At 39.6% G+C, this 19,186-nt stretch overlaps 1 pseudogene; it reads left to right on the top strand.

Moving 5' to 3' along the window:
• The first annotated feature begins 11,068 nt into the window (after positions 1-11,068).
• Positions 11,069-12,127, top strand: LOC148729877 (uncharacterized; annotated as a pseudogene).
• Positions 12,128-19,186: the final 7,059 nt, after the last annotated feature.

The raw sequence follows: 19,186 nt of genomic DNA, 5'->3' as shown, positions 1-19,186 counted from the left end.
ATGCATCTATTGGAACCATAATCCTCTGGTGTCGAGCTATTTGAGGCATTGATGCGCATGCCGTTTTCCTTCAGGACGTAGCCTTGTGGCGAATAATTATCTAAGAAATTATTGGACTGGCCATTTTCCATTGGAACATAATAATCTTTTCCAGGCCCCTTTGTTTGCGCATTTGACGCGGTATTTTTAGCTGGCACCTGGGTGTTGTTTACAAGCTCGAGATATTCAGGAATAGGTCGCTCAGGATTAAAATATTCATGACCACTTTTCATGGACCTAAAATCTTACTTCTCAATGACTGAGCTCCTTTTCAGCGTCTATCGGTTCATAACTTGACATTTTTGTCGTTGTCGGGTCAAGGGCTTGATACTGGGGGAGGGGAGGGAGAGTAGCACGTCTTCTTGGTCTCACTCCGCTTGCAACTTCGGTCGCATCTGTCCGAGGTGCGGATGAGTTACTTTGGCATACATTCAGGTATCGCGGAGTTTCTTCCGTGGCATCCGGTCTCTCTAATTATCAAAGACGACAAGAAGAGGCATGTGTCAAAAATACCAGATAAAAACCTGTTGAGCATACTCAGTCAAATGTTCTACAGGGAATCAAAGAATTCTTAGTCTCCATAAAATCTAAAGGGCTTGCCACATATATCTTTGACTGCAGCACGAATACAGATAGGAGAAGAGTGTTGAACAAAACCTCAACATCAACTCAAAAAGGACACTTCCATTCCTTGATCATTTTCTATAACACACTGGAACACGGCATCGTGCCAGCTGTCCACATGAATCAGATGTAATTTGTTCTTCTCTATTTTCACCCGAGAGCTGCTAAAAGATTAGAAAAAAAAAAACAATTGGTTTAAACAAATGAAACGCAGTTAATCATTAAAAGATGATTTTTGACGGCATTTCCTTTACACTGAAGCATCAATTTCTTTTTCATTTCTAAGCCACTGGTAGCTTGAGGCATCGCCCTGTGGAAGGCCGTTTCTAAATCGCATATTTTCCGAGACTTCTCTCCCCTTTCTTGTGGTGGTCACTATTCTGGTACTCCAGCTTTTTGACAAATTCTGGATAGCCATACACAATCAGGTGGGGAACCTGTGCATAAGCATCATCTCCTCTAGCCAACCATGGTCTATAGAGTCATGCCTTCTGAACATCTACCCATCCCATATTGAGATTACGCTTCCTCTTATGGCAGTCTAGCGTGACCATCCGGCCAATGAGCAAGTTGTCAACAGTCCCACTACATCGATACAGCACGCGCACCCCTTTGCGCACCTTCCATCAGTTCATAGTGATTAAGATGTTAGTCAATTGGGACAAGTAGGCACGATGTATACCATTTATAAATGGTATTAAAACACGTGAGCGGTCTTTGATTGTCACTACTAAATTCCCCAGGTTTGGGAATTAGTGATGCAAGGCAGTGTGGCCGAGTGGTCAGCGTGTCGGACTTATGATCTGCTGCTCCCGGGTTAGAGTCCCACCCTGGCCAGTACCTGGGTTTGTTTTACGGTAGCTCCGAGTTCAAATCCACGGCCATGCTTGTAAATAGCCAACTGGTTTGCCTACGGCGAGTTGAGATTCTTAATAATGTTATCTTAAATTTGAACTATTTGTTTCAGTTATTTCTTTGTGGAAAACCTGTAAACTAGCTTCAGCTAAGCGTTTCTTCGGCGCTAAATAAAGATTATATTATTGTTATTATTATTTCCCCTCCGAAAAACGCAGCAACTTTACATAATGAAGAAAATGATAAATGTAGCTATTAGAGCAACATATTACGTCTTTTGTTGTAGAAATAGGAATTGGGACAACCCAGATTTGAAGCAATTTTGATTTTTGTGTGTGTGTTGAATAAGCCAATCTCAAGAGCATTTGTAAATTGCCTATACATAAAGATATTTACAATTGTACATTTAAAAACACAAATAAAGTTTCCATTTCCCCTCCGAAAACCCCTGGGGGTACTCTATCACTCCTTGAAGTCGCTCGGAATGCAGTTGCCATGCCCTTATGAAGAGAGTAAGCACGTTTCCACCAGAAGTATGCCAAACGATCTGGGTCCGGTGCGCTCCACTTCTTCTTCTTGTTCAGCACCTTTGCCGCATCCGTCTCATTCAAGTCCCAGTCCTCCTCGGCCGGTTCTGATACTCTACTATGGATCGCAGATCTGATCTCTTCTAACTACGCTACATCCCTGTCTCCTGTCCCCTCTGCCTCCCATAGAGTTTTCCAAAATTCACTTGCTTCCTCGAAATTGTTAAACATTTGTCTCTCCCCTTGGTTCATCTGATCATTCGCTATGTATCGCGGCCGGTCATTCTCCTTGTCACTATTTAGCATTTCCCGCATGTTCGCGTAAACCCTGCTAGCGTCGGTCTGGAATTGTTGATTAAGGACTCGAATTTCTTCCTGTCTCTTGCTCCTAGAAAAGCATCTCTTCAGCTTTCTTAGGATGCATTTCTGTTTTTTCATGTAGCTAACTAGCTTAACAGCGGACAAGCCCTTACATTCCTGTTCGAGAAGGGCCCGATTTCTTTTTCCTTTTTATGTTATTTTCCTTTTTCCTTTAAACGCATCCGTTCGGCCTCTGCGATTGAAATATTTTTCCTGACTTCTAACACTCGCTCTTCGTATTCTCTTTTCCATCTCTGTTGCTTACGCGCTCTGCCAGAAATTCCGCTACGCTGCTTTTTCTAGCCTTTGTTCAATAGAAAAGCCAACACAACAGAGTAAAGCACACATGTACAGTTCGCAATCCACAAATAACTGAGAGGATTCTCCCTTAGGGACACTTGATGCTGCTCCGTTAGCCTAACTATAATAATAATAATAATAATAATAATAATAATAATAATATTTAACAAGGGAGCCCAACTCACCATGGCGGTTTTCAGTGGGGCTCTCATATCAAACTATTGTCCGGTTGATATTATTTAAGTCACACTTAGTTGGTCTTTCCTTTATGCGTGTATCGAACTCTGGTTCACCAAACTCGCCTTTTTGGGTGTGCACACCTGTGAAAATCACATTTCATGAGTCTGATAGATCGCGTGTTTGTTGATTAAGAACATCAGCAGGTCTCATGGGGCTAGCCCCCACAGTCACCCAATGCAAATCTGCGTCTTCATGAATAGACTTCGAAATTAGTTGACTCCAAGTTACGAGCATTAAAATCTCTAATCGTCGATTCCTCTTCCCGAACCCCTTATCAAACAATTTCAGACATGGCAACTCTTACATCTCTCATAGTCTTTTTCAGGCGCGCAGCTTGATCCCTTAAGTTCTGACTTGTTAGCTCCAATTTCCCAAAACCCGAGTCATCCCACAATTCTTTCATTATCCGCATGTATAATTTCTTCCTTCCATTTTCCAGTCGAGGCGGATTCTCCGACTTAAATAACATCTTTGCTTTACTCTTACAGTCCAGCAGAAAGTTGTTTATACCCTCTGTCCATTTTATCTTCCCGCTATTGCCTCGAAGTCGTTACCCTGACGTCTCACTGCTCGCCATAATCTTCGGTTAAACTCTGAACAAACAAACAAAAATCTCTAAATTCACTCTTATAGAGACACTAAATCGCCTCGCCGAATAGCTCAACAAACTGAAAAGTGTATACGATACTTTCCTGGATATACACAAGTGCTCTAGACTTGGCTCACTTTCGTTGGGAACGAATTTTATCAGAGATGATGACACACGTCCGTCCTACTCGCCGCCATGATTATTATCGCAAAGAATTCAATTGAATGCTACCTTCTAACCAAGCAACACAGGGCGAAAACCGTAACCTGTGAACCATGGAGTAAAAAATAAATGTTCATTAACTAATCCTAAAAAGCTTTTACGTTTTGTATACGGTCCTCCTTCTAACAGGAACTCAAACTGCCACCGTTGAGATTTCGGGCAATACTCAACGCGCCCGAGAGCACTGCCCTCGGCATCTTTTGCAGTACGCCTGTGCTTCTGCCTCCCACCAGCTCGCATATCATGACATCCAGCTCCCGTGACCACCCCCCGAGGGCATCCATTATGATGTTATATAGGTTCACCTCGTAGCCTGGGAACTGCTGCCTTAGTTCCCAGCGACGGGGTCTGTACTTAAGTGTCTTCTCTTCATCCTTTCTTGTCCGTTTGTTAACCCACGGGCAGTTCATTTCCAGCATCACAACTTTCTTACACATACGATTTACAATGCGTGCATCCACCCTATTGCATCTGACCTCTTGTTGATCAGCGTATATAGGGACATCCCAATAAGCTTTAAAGTGCCGCTATGATCAAAATTTCGCATTGCCTTTTCTTTTCACTTCTGGAAACTAGAAGTAAGAAACATTTACCATGCCAAGTTTAATCGCAAAATTCTCACGGGAAGTATGATTATTTCAACCTTGTTTTTCATATTTGGTCGCCCGCCATTACTTAATTCAAAAATGGCCGAGTGTGGCAGAAAGAGTTGGCACTAGTTGGAGCCTTTCGGAAGTGACGTCATATGCGTAGCTCGACCTAAAAAACGTGGCTAAGTTTGTATGTCATTTGGAAGAGGAATTCGAGGAAGAATACATCTTATAAAACGCCTAGAATTTCCACTGTGGAATCTCTCTCAACACACGAAGCACGATGCGAAAGTGCGCAATGACGTCACAGTCAACTCATGCGTAAAACCGCTTTTCAGTTCAGTCGCTGGCTCTCGGTTGCGAGCTGAGTAATGCGTCGTGTCTCAGTAGAGAGATACTTGCTCTGGGCCAGTGCACTACATCCTGACAAGATATGAGCCACGCTCTCTGGAGCCTTACCACATAATCTGCACCTCACCTCGTCTTCCGCGCTTGTGTGGGTCTTCTGACTCATGTATACTCGCGTTGGCAAGAGCTTGTTATTATTATTATTATTATTATTATTATTATTATTATTATTATTATTATCATTATCATTATTATTATTATTATTATTATTATTATTGGTCTTGAATACTGCTAAGTAAAAATGTAAGATCTTCAAACTACAACTGAGGAAAACAGGTAATATCCTCAGTGTATGAACAGAACATTATCATTAACGGAAAGTATCGTTGGGATTTTCTGTTTTTAACTATTCTTCATTATATAACAGATATTTCCAATTACTTTCACTACAGTTGACCACTGTTCTGGATCCGAGTTAATGGGTTTCCAGTTTTCCTTTTTGTCACTTCCCCATCTCTTGTACTAACGACTTTTCCTGAAGGAGCTTTGGTAGATTTAAAAGCACGAGGAATTGAGATGTTGCGGAGCGCATTTGAAAACGGCGAGATCAACTCCTTAACACCAAAATCATGCTCAGCCTCTACAGCCCTTTGAGTTGGGGTGTAACAACTCTTAAAGGAGGTCAAAAGCTCTACAAATTAAGAAGAGAAAACATTTCGAGATATTGTATCCATCCATATTGTCAGGAGAAGATAAACATCAATCAGTTGAAGGCTTAAAATATAACTACATGACCATCTCAATATTTATGCAAATCTACTCTTCTACCGATATTTTTTTCTTCATTTTGTTTGTTAATTGGATACCACCAGCTTACATGTAGTATCAATGTCAAATGGCAGGTGGTTAAATTTTAAAAGATAAATTCATAACATAACATTCATTTTCCAAGCTACAAGTTCCCTTATTGCAGTCCTCCTAACACTACCTTTGAAGGTTGTTGTGTTCTTCTTTACCAGAAATTCAGCGAGCCTGTAAGACAATATTAAAATTACTATCAATTAACAACAACATGTGTGTAAAACTAGAACTTTGAAGCTGGCAACAGTATCATCCCGGAAGTGAAACTTTCACCAAGTATTTGGTAGCATTAGCAAGATGGTTCTGCAATGTAACTATTCTCAAAGAGAGTTTTCCTCTCAACTTAATGCAATGAAAATAAAACTCTGATTCTTACTTGTTAAACATCTGGTCAACAGCTTCAAGATTGTGTCCAACCATTAAGAAATTTAGTTTTACCTGTAAAGACAAATATTGTATTTGAAGGAACTTTTTGATCATGATCACTGCAATCCCCACCTCATAGCGCCGTAAATTGTCACAAATAATTATAGATTAATTGGTGCAACTAAAGGACAACATAAAATGCACTCTACCTTCCATTTGGTTTGGCGTGCATCCATAGCCAATCAAGCACAATTTGCCTTTTGTGCAGTGAGTTATTGCTCTGAAGATTCGTACGTATCATGCACATCTCTGCAAGATCCATGGCTTCTAGGCATTTCTCAGCATATCATCCAGATTTTGTTGCTACAAATATTAAGAAACCCACAGAATTGATGAATATCTCGTAATTTACGTGTCGATATTAGCCCAAATCTCGACGGTCTGAATCCGTTGGCTCAAATATCCGTCAAAATCGAGCGCGTGCCCTTGGATCGTCTGAGAATCAGGCTAAATAAACGCCTTCGTGCCTAAATTTTGCAGTCACTGACTGTCGTAAACAAAAAAAAAAGCGAACAGCGGATACAAATCACCGAAGCAGCCTCTTTTCCTCTCTTTACCAAAACCGACCAAAACGTTTACTCTTACCCATTCCTTTTGCTCTGTATGGCATAGCCAACAACGAAATGATATTGGCTGATTGTTTTTTTTTTTGTTTTTTTTTTTGTTTTCAAGTCGTTACGCTGTTGGCCGTTTTGGTGTTTACGTCCACTCTGTAACGGCTATTTCGAACCCAGTCTGTCCAATAAACGACACTAGGAATGCGTGACGATGTCATTGCGGGAGCTCGTGATACTTCGTTATCTAATTACCACAATCATCACTTTGGCTTTAAGAGCCTAGGCTTCTTTCAAAGAAGCAGCATGAAAATTCGCGGGATCGCAGCCACCAGGTTTTGTCACTTTGCGAACTTTCTCAACAGCAGAAACGTGTCTCGTTGTTCACTGGGTTAGAAATATCAACTTTTCCTTTTTTATTATTACCACATGCATAATTTGGTGAAGATGACACTAAGAAGGCATGATGAACTTTCTAAATTTCAGACAATTTCTATGTTGGTCAGATATTTTAAAATCAGAACTTGAATTCCAATATATCATTCAGGTGAGGCATTCCTACCACTTTCTCCGCACGTAGCAGAGGCTTCAAATAAATACATAAATAAGAAAAATTACGTAAACTCGGCTCTTCATGTTATAATTCTTGTTTACATCAAAAAATTTATCAAAATATATCGAAAGGAAAATTGTCTTTTTTTATTGATTCTCTAATTTCCCAATAGAACGTAATTTATAGATTAGGGCGTCAAGATTGTTCCAGTATCCTGGTTGCTGTATTAAGGATTAATGACACTCCCCTTCACAGTGCAAATCCAGCTCATCATCTAATACGTGCTCTTGGAAATATTCAAAATAAGCCTTTTTACTTCCTTTGTGTGTGCCGCCCAAAGCCCACTTGGATTCCCGGTCTTCCTCTACGCCTAAAGTCGGAAACTTGTGAAATTCTTTCAAAATGGGGCAAAACCTCCTGGACTGATTTGATAAAATGAGGTTTTAGTTCTGCGCGTTTCCGGCGTTGGGTTTTTGAGGTCTGTTCATTCCTTTCTCGTTTTTCACTTTTGATAGGTCGGAAAAATTCACTTTTGGAATACACTGATATATTGTTTTTTTCCAGCGACGTCCACGATTTTAGCATCATATAAAACACTGGAGGAAAAATACTTGGAGGAGCTCTTAATAGTCCTTCTCACAGTTCCAGGCGTCATATTGGATTTGTAACCGTGCAAATATGATAGCGAGGCTAGTGTTGAGTGGCGTTACTAGTCTTAGAAAGATTACAGTGAAACGTGGCAGCGCTCTTTTGTTTTCATCAACATATTTCTACAATGAACGACACTTTCCCTACCCAGGATACTCTGTCTTTTTCTTCGAAAAGAAGAGGAAGACACTGTGCCGCATTTAATTGTGCTAATAGCTATTATGACGCTAAAGGTAATCCATCAGGCCTCCATTTCTTTTCGTTTCCAGAAGACGTCCAGGGGCGAAACAGGTCTGGTGCAGTCTCATGAAGCGCCAGCATGGAAACGACGGATTCTTCGTCGCAAAATCAACTTTTTTGCGCTTGGAACATTTCAAAAAAGAAGACATCCGTGTGACTTTCGTGTGGAAACAACGAGGTAATCGTAAAGCTAAACAACTCGGGTAGATTACGGAGATCGCTCAGCCATCCAAGGGCTGAAATCCTTGCCATAGTTGCCTCCTATTTAAACTCGCTCTGGTTTTTTTCTCGGTCCTGGACATCTGTAAGAAGTTCTCGGTTTTCTCCACTACTCGATGGAAGGACGTGTCGCATCAGCAAAGCATAAACTTTTAACACCAAGTCCGCCCGTCGATTCTAAGATCTTTTGCTTTGAGTTTCTGGTTGTCATCTAAAGACGAAATTTCTACATCGTTATATTTAAGAACCATTTTAAAGGAAGAACTTGCATTAAGAGTGCATTAGAACGCGAAATGTCAGCAGATAAGCTGTTTGGAAGGACCACCGGGTCAACACTAGCCTCGCTATCATGTTTGCGCGGTTACAAATCCAATATGGCGCCTGGAACTGTAAAAAGGTCTATTGCTATTTGGTCGCGTGAATAGATATTGAATTGTCCAGATGGTACAAGCTGGCAAGCAGTTTTCCGGCTATTCACAACGAGATCTGTGACTTTAAAAACATCAAAGAATTCCTCTTCTTTTCAGCCAAGATGAACTACAGTGTTTCTGAAGTGAGAATTATTATCCTCAAACAAAGAAAAGCGTTATGTTTTTGAAGTTAGGGAAGAGCTGATTAGAAATGTTACCTTTAAGGTTGCCGCTTTGCGCCTTGCTACCGCTGAAGCTTTCATTTTTAAAAAGGACCATATTGTCATCGTCTTCACAATCTGCAGCGCTAGAAGTTTCTACTTCTTGCCCTTTGGAAGCTCTGTGCTTAAGCGAGAGAGATGTTTCAGCTCTTGAAAAGTCTAGCTATTCGTACTCGATCGAGGCTTCCCTTTTCCGTTTAGCAGGCGTGCTTGCTAAGAGAGGTTGAAATACCTCCACGGCTGACTCTTCTATTCTCGTGGCTCCGCTCGCAAAGCTCTCTTCAGTAACTGATGTTTCTACCAAAGGCTCCTCGGTAAAACTTGAAAGAATCGAGAGTGACAGAGGCTCTTCTGCAACCAAATTAGACTAATCCAAATCCATAGCCGTTCATGTATTCCTATTTCAGTTTGAAAAAAAACTAACGATTTTCTTGACAGCGTGGTGCAGCTATCGAAAATTTCAAAATTTTAAACGTCATCAGGCATACAAAGAATTTCGTACATGGGGTGTGCATATTAACCAATAAACAAACGATACGGGTTAAATTACCTCGGTTCAAAATGGTCGTCGCGCAATCTTCAGGGTTTATGCCGGTCAGCTATTTGACAAGTCAGGCTCAACAAATTCAGTTAGTGAAAAGATATTGCAACAACGCGTGGTAGAGGGTCCTCCTTAGCTTACTCGAAAGAAGGAAAAAGGGAAAAGGGACACCATTCCGGCAGAGAGTGGTACTTCGCGAAAGCAGAAAACGGAGAGGTACGCACGCTGCATCATCGAAATAAATCACCCATTCTAACGCAGGATGGCACTGATCCTGGGTCCGTTGTTCACATGAAGCCCGCCAGTGAAGATCTAAGGAAGCTCAAGGTACGTTTCGTTTCGAGAATTCTGAAAATTAAGTTTCAGTTAGAAGAAAAGAGAATTTGCTCTAAGAAAGATCATTTTGAGTTTGTATGAGATCAAAATCATTTTCTATCGTGCAACCAGAAAAATAAGATTGAGGAAAAAATGTTCTCGTGTTCTAGATTAGCTGCATTTGATTTGGCTTCCAGAAAGGTCCGCACTGAATAAACTTGGCCTGCCTATGACAATGGATTTATCTCCTTTAGGCGTTTAGCTTACTCTAACCATTCACTCTAAATTTTTTACTACCTACATACCGTAATCAAAGAAAATCATTTAAGTTTAGTTTTTGTAGCTTACAAAAAATTTCTCACACAAATTTAAAGGGTTTCGCAATGCGAGCACAATTAATAGCAAACAATCTGCGACAATTTTCAAAAATTCCCGGCAAGAAAGCCGGCGATGCCGCATTTTCAATCGAATTTACTTTTCACACCAACGTATTTCCTAAAAGATACGATAAAATGGTTTTATGATATTTCACACGGCATTCATTGTTTCTTAGGTAAAATACAGCTCAGAAAAAAGTCTTCTCCAGCACGTTTCGTTCTTAAATCCCTCCGACGACCTCAATAAACGGTTGTACCGAGAAATTCAGTTTCTGACATTTCAAGATTTCAAGAACAAGTCAAAAAATTACTAGAAGCAGAATTCTTCCTCGCGTCAAGTTCTGGGAAACGACCTGCAAATAGTTCCTCTACCAGTGGCTGCGAGGAAAATCAAGCCAAAAAACGGCGAGGTGAGAATGAGTCAAACACTATTTCGGTACAACCAAGTGAACCATTTTCTATTAGTGCTGAGACCTTGTCGATTACGGCGTCTACGTCGACAAAGGTAAACGTGAGCGCCAGTGTCATCTACATCTGCATCTTCAAGCGAAAGTGGAGATGAGCCAGTAGTGGATTCGTCACAGCAACGCTACGCCATATCTTTGTGTGAATGATTATATTAAAGTTCTCCTTTAGTGGGAATTCGAAACTGTTCCTTCTTGAATATTTGTGTATATTGGTTCCTGAAGAAGTTAATTTCTGTGCAGGGCCTCGAGAAGTTTTCGTATCGAGCTTATAAGCCCGAAGAAAAAATTACACACTTCGGGATCTCGTTGCAGTGTTCGGGAAATCCCTTGTGACCGAATTTAAGGATAACGAGGTCTCTTTTGGTCAAAAGCAATTGTTGGCGATAATCAAAGGCGTTTCGGTGCCAAAAGAATTCAAAGAGGACAAGCTTGGTTCATAGGAGTTAAAGGTGATTAGTGGCAACCACCGAAGAGCGGCCATGTAGGCTATGCTAACAGAAGATCCGGAGAATATCAAGTATAAGTACACGGAGGTAATTTTGTTTACAAGTTAGTTAAGCCAGAGCTTTATCTCCACACATGAGATTTTGCTCTGAAATACGAAGCAACTCAACATTAATATTTTTCCGTCACGCTCTTTTGTAACACTTCCAAGTCCTGATCACGAAATTATGGATTAGCTTATAGAAATGCCGAAAAAAGACTTGCTGAAACTTGCGTTCAAGCACAACCGGATGGACCGCTTCCATCATGAAATGACTTGCCAAGAAAAGGTACTAAGTTCTACTCTTTCTAGAAATTTGTCTCATTTCTTGTATGTTCTAGTCCTATTGTGCGGTCTAAATACACAAGCAGAGGGAAAGTTACTTTTTGTCTTCCTAATATTTCTTGGGTATAATTTTTTTAACGTTGTCGTCCCATTTTAATATGATAAAATTGTTTTCTTGAGCCCACTCGCTAAATAAAAATTTAGTCCCTTAATTTGTAATAAAACCAGTATTAGTGATATAGCTAGTATACAGAATATTTTATGTCATATTTTTGTAAGATTAAACTGTACCATTCGATTTTAAGAGATGAGTTCAATGGACAGAAGACAACTGAATGGAGAAATTACCGCAGTTCACTTATTAATTCAAAGGTAAACTAATTAACTCATTTTGATAAGGAATAAATGAAAAAAAAGCATCTAACACTGCCCTCTTTTGTAGTAGTCGCTTGAGTTCATACACCTGCTTAGCGGATTCGAGGAGCCAGCCTTCTACGCCTTAACATAAAATAAAGGACCAGACAAGACGCGTCTCTCAGGCCAAAAAGTTGCTTTTCGGAGCGGTACAACAGTCCAACATTATTGCCTCAAAGTTCAAGTCTCGGACGGGACTGGACACTGAGCAGCTGCCTGAGCTGTTGGGGAATTCTGTCAAAAAGGGGAAGGCAAGTGCCGAATTCACTGCACTCGTCGAAAGAGCCCTTCAAGCTGAAGTGGCAGAAGAAGACAACGGTATAGTTCCTGCAACTAATAGAAGGCGAAAATAGGTGCAAGTTATTTATGAAATTATGTAATTTTTGGTTAATTACCTTACCAACAGCTTAGAAATGATGCAGAAGAATGTTTCTGCGTGGAAAGCAATCGATGTTATCACTTTAAATTGTGCTTATGTGGCTTCTTTTCCTGTTTCTTTCAGATCACTCAATAGATACTTTCGCGCATCAATGGACAATTTTATTGCACAATGTCTTCTGAGGATCAATGTTTCTCCTTTATCAGTGGAAGGACTCCCCTTTGGTGGTGCTGATCTAATCATTATACAGAAAAAGAAAGTAAGCTCAGCGCTTTTTTTTTTTTTTTTTTTTTTTTCCCTTCAATTTTCTTAACAATATTCTTACATGCAAACGAGGCTATTGTTAACCGCTTTTTTTCAAATTTGTCAACTTTCCAGAACTGGGGTAAGGAAAAATTAAAGTCTAGCTACATTAAGGCAGATATGTGGCCTGAACACAAGGCTAAAGATGACTCAATACATCATTGTTGTAAGAGAAAGAGATGAATCCCTTACACAAACCCTGGGGAAATGCACCGCGGGAGGGAAGGCTCACACAATGTATATGGCCTAAAGTAGGATGTCTACTAAAGTTAACATTTTTTTTGAGTTTGTCATTTAGTTAAGAAAATTTCCAATTTCCATTTAGTATTAAGTCTTGATTTAGTGATAAATTACAGGACTCAGAGTGGCATAATACAGTCTCTGAATGCTTAAATCTCTTGCAACCAGCTGGCCCTGGACTGACTGGTGTCGTCAAAAAAAATTGTGTCATTATTGTTGGCACACCATCGAAAAGTGCCACAAATTGGTTTGTGGCTGAGAATGAGCCGGAGGTGGACCTCATGCAGCACATCCTAAAGCTTTTTGTGCCTCCAAGAGGCATTGTAGTAGAATTTGGAGACTCGTATACTCTAGGTAAGACACAATTATACAAATAAAATGTACTAAACACAACGAATATAAGAAATTCATGTATCTGAACTGCGGTACTAAAGTTGCACCTTTTACAGACATTGAGTCCTTTAGTTTCTGTGCCATAGTATAGTTACTAAATTGCTAAAAGAAGTGAGACAAAATTGCTGAATTCTAGTAACCTGTAGTCAAAACATCTTTAACCAATGCCAATAGCTGCAAAAAGTAGTAACTAGTTTATCCCTTGTTTTCATGTGTTTCAGTGACTTCCTGCCTGAAATCTTCGCTTCAAAGGAACGTGAACTTATTATTCGTATATACTGACGAGAAGCCTGTTTCTGGTTTTAGGAAAGAAGCTGTCACCCTGAGCCGCTCAGCATGTGAGGGATCTGGGTCCAAAGATAACGACGATTAGAGAAATTTTTTAGTAAGACAATTGTACTGAATGTAGATTTATGATCCCTTCGCCGTAAAAAATTGTTTGAGTGAAAGTTTCGAACAGATCAAGAGTCATTTCGATGAGGTTAACCGTTACCCGTTAAAAAGTAAACAAATTTAGCCGTTAGGCGAAAAGATTGACAAATTTTGACCGTTTGTCATCATTTGAACGCAACAGAAAGAAATTTGCCGTTAGCCGTAAAAACCATTACCATTACCCGTAAAAACCATTGAGACACTTTTACTTCGTATACGAGTGATTGGGTATTACATGGAAATCTCCATGGACCTGCTTTTGACATGAATCAGATACTATTTTGAATATTTGAATAAGTACATTACATGGAAATTTTCATAAACCTGTTTTGGAAAAGAGTTTCGGACACTAAATTTTTAGAAAATGAGTTAGTATTACTTATAAAATTCCATGCACCTATTTTGGCCTAGCAAGTTTGAAATAACTATTTTTTTGCGTGTGAAAGGGTATTACTTGGATATTTCCACGCACCCGCTTTGGTCAGGACATATATCTTATTAGACGTTTTGTTTTGTACTATCACTGAGTATTTTTACGAGTTGTGCCGTATTTTGACGAGCCCGTAGGGCGAGTCAAAATACAAATAACGAGTTAAAATACTCAGCGATACTACGCAACAAAACGTCTAATAAGTTATTATCCAACACGCCAAACTGTTATTTCAGTGCGGGCGAATATCGCGGATATTTATTTACGGGGAGTGCGTGACAGAAGCATGCGAAGCAGAATGGGATTGGCACGTTGCCGTGTTGCTGTTTCTTTTTTCTTCAATAAATGAAGAAATTTCCTGGTCATCTAGCTGTTTTTCTTCGTTCGATTCATCTAATAAACTTGGATGTATATTTGCCAGCCATTCTGACTCTTCGTCGTCAGAAATATGATTCAAATTGTCCGCCATTTCTTTTTTCGTAACTACAGTTCAATTCTTCCCGTTCGAGATGCGAGAAAACCTGTTTAACCGGTACTCTACAGTACAAATACCGCGTGATATTTGTACTCGTCTATGGCGTTATTTGTACTCTACGAAGTGTAGTTGGAGAATAATGTTTGATATTGTTTGTATACGTGAATAAGTGCTACATTAAAATTTCCATGGATCATTTTGGTGAGGCACTATCCGACACAATGAAATCGTAAAAGTATTACGTGGAAATTTCCTTGTGCCTGTTTAAATTGGTTCTGAATGATTGATACTGTTTGTACACGTAAATGAGTATTACATGGAAATGCTATGTACCCGTTTTGGCCAAGCAAGAACGTTTAAAACTGTTTTTTTTTTTTTTTTACGCGTAAATAGTGTTGCATGGATATTTCTATGTATCTGTTTTGATTAAGAATGTTTCATACCGTGTTATATACGCGAGTAAGTACTACCGCCGCCTGGTTAGCTCAATTGGGATAGCGCCGGACTGCTGTGCGGGAGGTCGAGAGTTCAATACCGGCCGGACCAACACTCAGGGTCTTAAAATTAACTGAGAAGAATATGCTTCCTTTCTTTAACATCAAGAATTGGTTAGATATTCTAGTCTTCTCGGATAGGGACGAATAAATGGAGGTCCCGTCTCCTGCAGGGTTAGGGGCAGGAGACGTTAATTTCCCACGCACGAGATCACTGTGTGATGGATGTCCTCCCCTGGGGTGGGTTGGGTGGGTAACAGCGCTTTGGACAATTAGTGGATTTTAGCGCTATATAAATAAAATTATTATTATTATTATTATTATTACGTGTACATGGAAAATTCCATGGACCCATTTTGGCCAAAAGCATTTGAAAAAAATTTTTTTTTTTTACCCGTAAATGGGCATTAGATGGAAACTTCCATGTACCCGTTCAATTTGTTTCACAATGATTGATATTGTTAAGTATGCGTGAATACGTATTACATGGAAATTTCCATGACCTTTTGTGTGGCACAGTTGTATTGAAATCATAAATACTGCTGACAAGTTTCTTCTCAGAAAAATAACTTGACTCTTAAATAGTGAAGTTAACCGCCTGAGGAATATATGTGCTGCTGTTTGGGCGAGTTATCATAATATTAGGGTACCGTTCACTACTGATATATGTGCTGCTGTTTGGGCGAGTTATCATAATATTGGGGTACCGTTCACTACTGATATATGTGCTGCTGTTTGGGCGAGTTATCATAATATTAGGGTACCGTTCACTACTGATATATGTGCTGCTGTTTGGGCGAGTTATCATAATATTAGGGTACCGTTCACTACTGATATATGTGCTGCTGTTTGAACGAGTTATCATAATATTAGGGTACCGTTCACTACTGATATATGTGCTGCTGTTTGGGCGAGTTATCATAATATTAGGGTACCGTTCACTACTGATAACTGGAAAAGTAGACGCTGACATACTCATTTTTTTACTGTTTCGTAACAAGTTGAAAGAACCGATGAAAGTGTTTTGAAATTAACTGTAACAGATATAAATTGTGATGGCCGATTGGGTCACTGAAATTTGTTGATTGAGTCATAAGTCTTAGTTCATGGACAGCCGCTTGGTGACGTTGGCGGTTTTTTGCTTTCATGACAGGACGGAAAATGCTTGCACTGTAAGTAACCCTGGTTGTCCCATACAAAGCCTTAGAAAACTTTTCTAAGGCTTTGTATGGGAAAACGGGAGGTACTTACAGTGCACGCATTTTCCGTCCTGTCATGACCTTAATAACTATACCATGGCAAAGTTTGATTTTTTTTTCAAATTTCTTACTTCAGAAAATCTATACGCTTTTATTTCACCCGACATCAAGAACATTGGTATAGTAAACATCACGCAATCTCTTAAGCAAAGGTAGGGTTAAATATCGGCAAAGAGCCAAATACGTATAAAAAGGCAACGAAAGCCTGAAGAGAAGACCGCAGCATGGGGAGGGGGCGGAAAAATCTCGTCTACAGTACCGAAAATCTGTTCTCGGGTGTTAACACAATGGGAATGAAGGCGAGAAGGACAAGGAGAGAAAGTGGCCTTGCCTATAACCTTGGTGCTATTTGATCTGAACTCATTTTATTGCCTTAAGTTCTGTGATTGACAACGCTCCTTGCCCATGCAAAGGCACACCTAAATACTCATTATGACGTGCCTCGAGATAAAATCACATTACGCTTATGTCATAATATTGGCCTTTTCATTAGAGGGTGATACTGTAGAAAGAAGTTAGAAGCCAGTCATTCTTAGAAGTCAAAGATTAGAGATAAAGGATTTCCCATAGTGGAAACGATGGCTGGACAACCCTATCCACGTGGATGTTAGAGCATTTTGCAATGCATAACAACCTCTTCAGCAATGAGGAAAACTATCAATACGTTCCTTTGATCACGATTTGAGAGAATGACTTTACGGTGACAATTGATCAAATTTTTACTTTTTACGCATTTCATCTTTTGATTTACAACCAAATATAATTGCAGTGCTTTGTTGGGATTTAATTACTGAAACCTCAATATAGAATATTAAGCAATTAATCAGCCAAAAGGGCCTCTAAGGAATGCATTGTCATTTCCGTTAGGTACAGTAGTAGATCAGCTACATCAGATATTTTTCCCGAATTTCTCGTAAGAATTTCCCGTTTCAACCTTGTCTAGAATCACGTTGTAGAAGAATTATTTTGCCTGAAAATTCAACATGGTTTGTTATCTACTTCGCAATTCACAATAAGATTTGCTCCTTTTTCTCGAAGAGCTCGAAGAACCATTAACTCGATCAATCGGTAACGTCCAATATTAACTTCCTCGTTACCTTCAAGTTTATCTATAGTTACCACGTATATCACGCCATGTCTGTCAGTGACATGTCTATATATAGAGATCTCTGGAGAACAGAAGGCTAACTTCTGTGAAACTCCATTTTGATTCAACTACCTTATTGCGATCTAAACTGACGTTGTTGCAAATTTAAAAACGATAAAATTCGTTGCGGTTATCTTCGTGCTGGCCTTGTTTGTTCAAGACAATGAAGCTTGGCGAAGGCGAAGAAGAAGACGCACTTTTCCTTCGTGTCGTCCTCGTAATTGCGAAGTCAGCGTCTGGTCGCAGTGGAGTTCACGTCCATGTGAATCAAGTGGAACTCGAACTAGAACAAGAAGGATTATTTTGCCAGCAGCTTGTGGAGGATCATGCTTTGTCCATCAATTAGAGAGTCAATTTTGCAAGAGAGACTGTCAGAATTCGGGAACACCCACACGAAACGGTTGCGTCTGTCCGCCTGGTTATCTGGGCACGTGCTGCGAAATTGGTAAGTTGAATTTAGAAATGTCTTGTCTATTGAAAACAGTCCTTTAAAAAAACTTCTTTCATCTTGACAGTCGGACCACTCACAAGATCAATTTAAATCACAGTTAGCAAACCACCACCACTTTTAATCGTATGAGAAACAAATAGAATTTTCTTCGAAAGTGTTTTCGTTCTACTTAATATGAAACTTAATGCAAATGTTAGCGTACATCGATCAACCCTTCAGCCATTCGTGCAAAAACTTGGAGGGAAAATTGCTTCTGACAATAAATTGGGGCTATTCATGATATCTCAATAAATTCCCAATGTCATCACTTTCACAATTCTTTCTTCGTTTATCATCCTCGGCCAGCGAGTAAAACGGAATTTTTACAATACTCAAACGATTTTTCCTTATTAAACTGCGAAATTAATCGATGATAATTTCGAAATGGTACACCGACTGATTATTAACAGAAAATCGACAAGTGACCGACAGTTTTTTGAGAGCTGTTCTTCAACTTTACCCAATATGTCATTGTCTACAAAAGGGAAAACGCAGTATTATTTTCTTAGATTTGCCGAAAGTTTTCGCGCTCCTCTTTATACCTAATGCCAAAAATTCACTGACTAGAAACCAAAAAATCATATCCGCAAAGTGAGATAGTAATATCTTATACAAAGGTAACCAAGACTCCGGTTACCTGAATGCTCAAAGCTCCTTACACGGCCCTGAATCACGCTCTCCACAAGTCTTATGCTTGATAGTTTCAATGAACTGAATGCGGGGTACATAGCTACAGAATTTTACTGCTAGTATATTGCATGTGTCTGCAAGGTCGCCAATTTGCTAAAATTTCCCACCAGCAGGGGAGTTTAATAATCGCGATACAGTTCTCGAGGTACTTGTTATTAGGACACGAGCTCTTACTTACCGTCTCTATGACTTTCGCACTTGTCTGTACGACTTTTCGCGCTAATGTACCAGCTCTTTTTGTGCTTACACGATCAGTTTAAATAAAACTGCTGTTTGATACAAGACACTTCGAATCTTTTAATGCTGAGCTAGAAAATGTTTAGCTTGGATCTTCGACGAGAAAAAAGAGGATACTATTTTTTAGTGACAGAATTCCGTGTTCGGAAGGGGCAAATATATGAAATGTCGTGGGTAGAGGAAAGGTTTCATGATATAATAAACAATCAAAAGACCCAAGCCCAGTGATAAAGATAAACTGCACTTTTAGATTGATTCCTGAAGTGTGTATAAATAAATCCGGTGGAAACTGTCCTACAGACTAAATGATAATACTTGCAAATATACTTCAACATACTCAAAAGATTTAAATTTCACTTAACAAGGTCATAGCCAAGATAAAGAGATTTTGACAAAATGAAAGACTTTATTAAACCCACCTGGTCATGAAAATAAACAGTATTTTTAATTGATTCACGCGCAAGATAAACAAAAACATTTTTTCCGCATCCTTGCTGCACTTAGCACT

Source organism: Stylophora pistillata, chromosome 5, assembly GCF_964205215.1.
Source record: "Stylophora pistillata chromosome 5, jaStyPist1.2, whole genome shotgun sequence".
Taxonomy (NCBI): Eukaryota; Metazoa; Cnidaria; class Anthozoa; order Scleractinia; family Pocilloporidae; genus Stylophora; species Stylophora pistillata.
This window is presented reverse-complemented; position numbering and strand designations above follow the sequence as displayed.